The sequence below is a fragment of the Canis lupus genome, chromosome 15 (genome assembly GCF_048164855.1).
Source record: "Canis lupus baileyi chromosome 15, mCanLup2.hap1, whole genome shotgun sequence".
NCBI classification, from domain to species: domain Eukaryota; kingdom Metazoa; phylum Chordata; class Mammalia; order Carnivora; family Canidae; genus Canis; species Canis lupus.
Genome location: NC_132852.1, coordinates 20,068,422 through 20,076,992, shown reverse-complemented (window position 1 = coordinate 20,076,992; position 8,571 = coordinate 20,068,422). Strand labels below are relative to the sequence as shown.

Here is an 8,571-nt window from a genome sequence, read left to right as displayed (position 1 = left end):
GCTTTCCTGGGCGTGAGCTGGGCCTCCGAGGGCTTGCGAGCCCTTCCAACCCCATCAATTCCTATTGTGTTATCTAGGGAGACTGGAGTGGTGGGCAGGAAACGACTGGGGAGTCCAGGAAAAGATAATTAAGTGCATAAGTTTGGGGGCAGACGGCACGAGCGCGGTCGGAATCGGGTGCAGGTGCGGCGGAGGCCGAGGCGCACACTCACGACCCGAGAGGTCTGTCCGCCTAGCAGGGGCCTCGGGGGGCGCTCCAGCCCCCGCGACCGTGTCTCCGGCCTGCTCCGGGATCTTCCGACAGTTTCTTAAAAAAAAAAAAAAAGAAAGAAAATGTTTCAAAAAACATTTTATTTTTATTTGAGAGGGAGGGAGAGAGAGAGAACGACAGCAGGGGGAGGGGCGGAGCTCCGTGTAGGGCTCCCTCCTGGGGCTCCATCCCGGGGCTCCACCAGGGACTCTCTTCTGGGACTCTGTGATCATGACCTGAGCCGAAGGCTGACCCTTCACCAACTCAGCCACCCAGGTGCCTCTCTTACAACAGTTTGATAGTTCACTTCCCTGATTGCCTTTTCTCCCACTTCCAAACCACCTCTGATAATGCTGCCTGAATGATCATTCTAGAGAACTCGCTGATTATTCCCCAATCTAAAAATCTATTAAAGGCAACCTATTACTTTCAGGAGAGAAACTCCCGGCATCGCTTAGTAAACTATTGACAGTCTGGCCTCTTTTCCCACCACCTAACCTTTGCTACCGTAGTCCCACCAAATGGTTGGAAATGTCTGAATGCTCTCTGTTTGCTTCTGCTCCCTGGAATCCTGCCCTTTCTTCTTTCCCATGCTCTTCACTTGGCCCCAGGGTTTCCAATGTTTAAGACAATATTAATTAGTGGAACCTCACTAAAATAGGGAAAGGAGGAGAAAAGAGAAAGTTAGGAGGTGAAGCCTTACCACTCAACATCAATTATGGTTAATTACAGAAAGAATTATCAATGAAGAGCCCAACAGAAGAATCAGCAGCAGGAAAGAATCATCAATCACAGTCTCCTGCAAGGGAAAGATGTATTTCGTATCTCTGACAACATCTCCACTACCCCTGCAACTCAGCCCTTTGGAAACCATCATGACCTGGACTTCTGCTATTTTTTCCCCCCCAATGGACTTTTGTTTGGAAAAAACCCTCCCAGCTTCATTCTTCTTCTGCACAAAATAATGTTCCTCTTTGTTTGTTGCATGTCCAGAATTGGAATACTGTTATTCCTGAAAAAAACCATTTTTTTGCTAGTAAAATAACTGATAGTTTTATTTTTCAGGTTAAAACTCCAAAAAGCTGTCTTTAAATTCCCTCCTGCACTCCCCAAGCATCCTGCATTTCTCCTTCTGTAGTTAATTGTGTGCTTTTTCAGGGCAGGAACATAAGTAGCTTATTCGTCTTTGTTTCACCTATATACCTTGTGCAGTACCTGCTTCAGAGTAGACCCCGCATAAATGTCTGTTAACATGTTAGGATTGTAAAGCCTGAAGTTCAGCTGTGGGTTAATGAAGAGAGTGGAACATTTAGGAGTGTGACTAGATAGGAGGGGTTGTGGTAGAAAAACAGGAGGAGGAAAATCAGAGGGGTGAGGAATAATATATTATCATGGAGGCCACTGGAGGCCCATTCCTTATTTATTTACCAACCATCTCTGCAAAAACACCATGTGCTTGATGATAACATGTTGGCACCAGTATGGACAAAGGCAAGGAGCTAGGTGAGTGCTGCGTTGTGAAAAGAGAAGTGAATAGCCCAGTTGGTTGGAGACAGGGCATGTAGATTACAGTGGTGGGATCCAGGATTGAGAAGGCAAAGTTGGGTCATTTTGTACCTGAAAAATTTGCATAATCAGGAAGCAATTGTGAGGGTACTTTGCAGGGGGGTCAGATGAACAGAGTGGTACTCCAGGATGGTTACTCTGCAGCACTTGGCAATGCGATATAAGCCATGAGCTTTGGCTATTTTTTTTTTTTTTTTTTTTTTTTGGTAATACGAGTAACTGACAAAAGATAGTTATTTCAAATAAACACATTGCCAACCACAAGACTAGACAAAGAGCCAGCCCCACTGCCCCCTAGGCTCCTTTGTGAACTTGGTTGATTTCAATAAGTGACCATTTGGGCCACTTGCCTTTTCTCTTCCTGAGCTTTAAATTCCACACTCTTATATTTTAAATTTTCTAATAAAGAGTGAGCCTATAAAACCCTAGCCCCCCACACTTGGCTCTGATAAAAGCAGAAAACCTGCCTGTGCATACTTGTATGCTCGCCATCCTCCTTCCCCCTGCCCTGTGTGACCTCGCTATGTGGTTCCAGGTGTGCTGTGTGATTTCCAGGTCTTATAAATAATAAATCTCTATTTTTTCAAAGTTTCCCATTGTTCTTGAAGGGCATCTTGAAATCATAATAAGAAGCACAATAGCGGGTCCAAACACAAGAGTGGTATATTGATATTAGCATATTGATATGCTAAGACTGGCACAAAACTGTGTGATCAGTGGTGTGATACCAAAACCCTTTTACTCGAGCCATGACTCTTTTTTTTTTTTTTAATTTTTTTTTTATTTTTTATTTATGATAGGCACACAGTGAGAGAGAGAGAGAGAGAGAGGCAGAGACACAGGCAGAGGGAGAAGCAGGCTCCATGCAGGGAGCCCGAGGGGGGACTTGATCTCGGGTCCCCAGGATCAGGCCCTGGGCCGAAGGCGGTGCTAAACCGCTGAGCCACCCGGGCTGCCCTCGCTTTCTTAGTAAAGAGAAATTTTACCCCCTTACAAACACAGTATGACACAATCCCTTGTACATTTTCATTAGCTTAGTCTAGACCCCCAGGTGACTCAGGGGCTGAGCTGAGCATCCACCTTCGGCCCAGGGCCTGATCCTGGGATCCGGGATCGAGTCCCCCATCAGGCTTCCTGCATGGAGCCTGCTTCTCCCTCGGCCTATGTCTCTGCCTCTCTCACTCTCTGTCACTCTCATGAATAAAGAGATAAAAATCTTTAAATAAAAAACAACAACAGAAAATAATTCGCTTAGGCCTTTGCTGGAAGGTGCTGCTTGTTGCCCAACTTAGGTTCCATGGAGTCCGTGAGGCACGATCACCCTTACATTCGAGGCTTGCCGTTTCTTTGTGTCACCAAAGTGCTCCTTCTTCTTTATCCCTCTCTCTGCTTTTCGGTTTGATGAATTATTTTTTCATGATTCTATTTTAATTACTCCATTTTTCTCCATTCGAGACTCAGCTGTCTTTCTTTTTTTATTTAATGATCTTCAGTGATGTTGCTTCTCCTCTGCTAACTTCCTAGTTCTGCATCTGTGTCTACATTTATATCCGTGTCTCTGTTTCTCTGTCAGTGTACGTGGACACACAACGTGCTTTCAGTTCAGTTGGGGGTCAAGCCGGAGAGTCAGTGCCTCCTGTCTACTTTCAGTTCTGTGGCTGACAGCAGGTTCCCTAGAGCCCAGGTCAGGGCGACCCACTGGGTGCACCGCTGTCCACAGCTCACCCAGTGGGAAGGAGGGAAGGGCCCATAACACACGACAGGCAGGGGTTCAGGATAAGGACGGCCTCACACCTTCTAGGCCGTGACTCTGACACCTTCTGTAGGGTTTGCCTTGGATTCAGGAGCCTAGGATCGTGGGGAGCTATTGCCCATGCCTCCCCCGGTGGGACTGTCATCTTCTGGGCCTCCAGTATGAGAGAACTGGTGCCCACGTGCGTGCACATGGACCTCGTGGGCCTGGGCGCATGTACACACCAAGGAAGAACATGTGGTTGGAGGTATTTCCCGCATGTGACACCCGCCTCCAATGTCATAGATATGATGCCACAGTGGCCTGGGGACGTCTGGAGGAAGCACCCGCTAGGATAATCCCTGTCCCACGGGCAAGATGCAGACCATCCCCGACGGGCACAACGGCTTCTCTGGGGTCAAAACCGGGGAAGAATGGAAAGTTGTGTCTGAACGCAGGCGTGTGTCTAGGCTGGGGCCCTGGCTGCACACAGTCCTTCCCTGGGGCCTGTGGACAGGGGTGCGGGTGTGTCACTGTGTGCACAGGCCATCGCCTGCAGGGACGGGGGAGCCGTCGGCAGCCCCGAGCGCCGCCCCTGCAGCTTCCTCCAGGAGTGGGTCAGGGAGGGGGTCCCAGGAAGTGAGGTCACTCCCGTGACACAGAGCCCAACAGAACTTGGAACCCCCGTGACCAGGCAACCGCATCTAGTGCAGCCCCACCTCAGGCTCACTTGGCTGGAGACATCCGCTCCTGGAAGATGTTCTCCTGCTGCCGGCCCACCTCTGGGGGCTCTGGCTCCCAGGAACCCCAGGGGTGCCGCTTGTTCCAATGCTGTAGGCTTTGGCTCCAGCATAAAAACCAACGCCTCAGGGCGTTTATCAGGAGGCGCCGTCAGGTAACCCAGAGCAGGCCAGGCCAGGCCCCCTGTGCCAGCCATCCTGGGTGGCCCCATCCCCTCCTCTTCAGCTTCCGGGAAACAGGGATGTGTGGGCAGGTGCATCCAGGCTGGGGGACATTGCAGGGCGGCAGGTTCCCCGGTGATCCCTTCAGGGTCACCCTGAGGTCAAGGTGGGCAGGGTGCAAACAGGGCTCCTGAGGTCCTCTTACCCTCCGAGTAAGAGTCCCCCCGAGGCCCTGCAGCCGATCCCTTTGCTCTCCTTGGGGGAGGGGGGTGCCGCCTGCGCTGTGGTGTGTCTGGATGGGGGCCGCTGGGGGTGCGGCCCAGCCGAGGCGGCCGGACCGGGCGCTGAGGCCTCCTGCCTGGCTGCCGGGCACTGTCTCCACAGAGCTCCACCCGGGACAGGGGGCGCGAGCGGGAGGAAGGGGTGCTCTGCCCCACCGCCTCGAGGAACTGGGAAGTGCCCTGCGCAGCTAACAGAGGCCAGCGCGGGCTCAAATGAGTGCAGGGGCCGGGGCACCCCCGACACCCGGGTCCCCGATGCGGCACGAAGGGCCCCGGGTCCCAGAAGCCAGCCTGCTACTCCCCTGGGCTCCCCCCTACTCCTGCTCCCACATGAGTCTGCATTCCCCTGCTCCCCACACTTGCCCCAGGGCCCTGCCCCTGCCTGGGCCAGATGCAGAGTCCCTGTGCACAGAGGTGTAGGAATATCAGAGCAGAGCCTTCAGGGGCGGCCTGGTCGCCCAGGGGTTTAGCGCCTGCCTTCCGCCCAGGCCCTGACCCCGCAGGCCCGGGATCGAGTCCCGCCTCGGGCTCTCTGCACCAGGGCTGCTTCTCCCTCTGTCTGTGTGTCTGTCTCTCTCGGTCTCTGTCTCTCTGTGTCTCTTGAGGTCCTTGTACTGATCCAAACTTTTTTGAACATTTATCCTCTAAGATTGTTTCTTTATCGGATAGTTTGTCTTGTTTGTGTAAGAGACAGGCAGAGAGCAGGGAGGGGAGAGGGAGACCCAGGCTCCTGAAGCAGACTGGGCCCCAAGCGCAGGGCCTGCCAGGGCGGGATCCCAGGGTGCTGAGGCCACGACCCGAGCCACAGCCCAGAGTCAGAGGCTAAGTGACTGAGCCAAAGGCATCAAGGCCCGGGTTCCTGCCGTGGGCACTCCTGCCCCCCACGGCCCCCGAGAGCTCGGGCTGCGGGCTGCGCTCCCACCCCAGGCCTCCCGGCGGCTCCATGCACGTCCCCTCTGTCCCAACTCAGGGTGCAAGGGCCTCGGCCGGGAAGGCGCCTCCCATCTGCCCGACGAAGCCCAGCCGGACGGAGCTGCTGGAGCAGGAATTCCAACAACTGCTGCCCGCCTTGCTGCGCAGGGATGTCATCTCCGTTTTCATCTTTTTAGACAACTGTCATGGATTTGCCACCACCGACGAGGTGCTGGATCTGCTGTTTACGAAGTGAGCACCTGCGCCTCTGCAGCCCAGGGGTGGGCCACCTGCTGGTGGGGAGGCTGGGAATGGTTCTGAGCTGCCCGGCCTCGGGCCGCTCCCCCGCCTGGAGCAGAGTCACCCAGGGCACAGTGGGGTCCCGGAGGGCAGCCCCGGGGCCTGGCCTGTGGCGGGTCGGCCAGAGGGGCTGTGCCTGTGCTCCGCAGCCGTCCTCCTCCCCCGTGACGGGGCCTGTGCCTCCTCCCCACCGTCACCGGGGTCCTGAGCTGGCCTCTTTTCCCATTGAAAGGGAGGTTGGAGAGTCCATCGGGGGGCTGTGTCCTGGGGCAACCACACAGGGGGACCCCGGGGTCCCCGGGCGCCCAGGCCCACTCAGATATCGGCCGTGGTCCTGGCCGGAGCCTTTCATGCTCAAGCATTCAGGAGGCCCCGGCAGGTGCGGGCGCTTCTCCGGGGGCTGCCCGTGGCCCCCCGCACAGAGCTGACGGCCCCCGGGGCTCCGGCCTAGTCGGGGGTCAGAGGTGACAGCCCCCACGGTGAGAGGTCGCGGCCACAGGATGATTCGTGGGATGCCCCCGCCCTCCCCTAGATATGGGTGCATCGCAGCTGCGTGTGGTGGCGACGACGCGGTCCTGCAGCGCTGGAAACTGTGAGTGACTCCGGCCCCTGCCCGAGGGCCTTCCCTCTCCAGGAGGGCAGCGAGGGGGCTGTGGGCCGGGGGTGCTGGACCCTCACCCCACACATCTGCAATTCCCGTGACGGGGTAAAGGTCTAAGGGCCCTTCAGGAAAGGAGGAAAGGAGAGCCGTGAATAGGGTGTGGGCTTGGTGGGAGAGCACTGGGACCCCTAAGGGAGACTTTCTCCATGCCCGCCCCTCCCAGCCCTCTGTCTGCCCCACACCTGGGACCCAGAGCAGAGGGGGTGGGGAGCATCGCACTCCCCAATCTGGTGGCACCTGGACCCAGTGCACAGCAGGTTGCCACGAGGGCCATTGAGGGCTCACAGACCCGGTGGCCCTGGCCCCGTGGGAGACGGCAGATTAGAGTCAGTGGAAGGACACCCCCCGGGGCCCCTCATGAGGGAGGCAGCGCAGAGCCACAGGGAGGGAAAGTGGAGGTCCCGGGTGGCTCCTGGCAAGGCCTGGCAGGACACAGAGCCCGAGCCCTCCTGGCTTGGACCTTCCCAGAGCGACAGTGTGTGCAGTGAGGGCAATGACAGGCCAGACGCCCCCCGTCCCCGGACGCCTGCCGGTGGATTCAAGGGGCAAGTGGGCAGGGAGCCAGGCTGAGGAGGGAGCCCCGCTTCCCAGCAAAGACCGTGATGGTCACACCGCTGGGCGTGGGCTCCCCCGCACAGAGGCTTCGTGCCAGCCCCTCCTCGGGGAGCAGGCCTGTGGCAGGCAGGACCGCCAGGTGGCAGGTGGACGAGGAGCAGGACTGGCCTCTGACAGCCCCGCACGGGAGGCCGAGGCCCCGGGTCCTGCAGGGCTTCCCCGGGACACCTCGGTGTGAGGGAGCCCTGTCTTCTGACCCCTGTGCCCACCTGTCCCTCCCCAGGGCCATCTGCTGCATCCTGGAGATATGGATGGACTATTATCAGGAGGACTTTTGTCGGCTCCCCCAATCTGCCTCCCTGAAGAAGATTCTGGAATTCATAAGGCAGCGCATGCCAGGCACAGACGTGGAGCTCCGTGCCCGGCGTTACCTGCAACAACTCAGACGCCTCCATGCAGCGGAGCCAGAGGCTGGGGGTGAGGAGGCCTGGGGGTGGCCGAGCTGGGGACAGGGTGGGCCCCACGGATCCAGCGTCCGTGCAGCTGGGCCGGGAGCAGGGGTTCGGCTCACACCCCATCCCCACGAGCTGCAGGCTGGGGACACCTCCCAGGGCTCTTTGAGCGGTTGGAAGAGTGTCCTTGATTTGGGAGGGACGTGGAAAGTCCGTCCTGGTGGTGATACTTTGTCTTCTTGGAGCTACAGCTTCGGCCCGAGCAAAAGACCCTGAAGCACTTCCGGAGCCCGCCCCAGCCCCAACTGTGGGGCCTGCTGCCTCGGATGGGCCTGAAGTGCTCGAGGCCGCCCTGGCTGCTGGGGCTGAGGGCTTGGCCCCAGCTGAGGTGCCAGCTGGGGAGGCGAAGCCCCTGCAGATAGTGGTCACTGCTCTAGATCACGGCTGCGCCCTGGACGAGCCACGTGCACCTGCGGCCACCCCGGAGGAGGAGCAGGCCCTGGCACCTGCAATCGGGGTCCCCAGAGTGCCAGAGCCGCCAATTGCCTCCGGGACAACTGGCTTCAACCTCTGCGCAGCCCCCTGACCACCTCGGGAGCCCGCCCCAGCTCCCACCGCGGGGCTCGTCATGCCTGCAGCCCAACGGAGGCTTGCCCTTCCCGTGTCATTTCACTGTTTCTATATTTTGAGTTTTTCTTTAACCTGTAAAATGGCTTATGAGTTTTATTGTAATAAAGTATAAGTTAACTTCAAACAAAATTCACTCTGATGCTTTTAAATTATACATCGTGGACCTACACTTTAGGTCCATTCACAGTGTCACAGGTCCCAGAGCGCCGGGGGACACAGCCCAGGATCGGGTGCTCCCCCAGGTCAGGCAGAGGCCGGGAGGACACAGGACAGCCAGGTGGCTCCTGCCCCCGGGCGGCCCGAGCTGTACAGATCGGCGGGCCCGCCCCT

General features: G+C 57.2%; 1 long non-coding RNA gene across 1 annotated transcript in view; it reads right to left on the bottom strand.

The window, feature by feature from the left end:
- Window positions 1–334: 334 nt before the first annotated feature.
- The window catches only part of LOC140604700 (uncharacterized), a 30,709-nt gene continuing 22,472 nt past the window's right edge, over window positions 335–8,571 (bottom strand). The window contains exon 4 of the long non-coding RNA XR_012007510.1: window positions 335–1,049. This is a non-coding gene — a long non-coding RNA (uncharacterized lncRNA). The remainder of the gene's footprint in view (window positions 1,050–8,571) is intronic.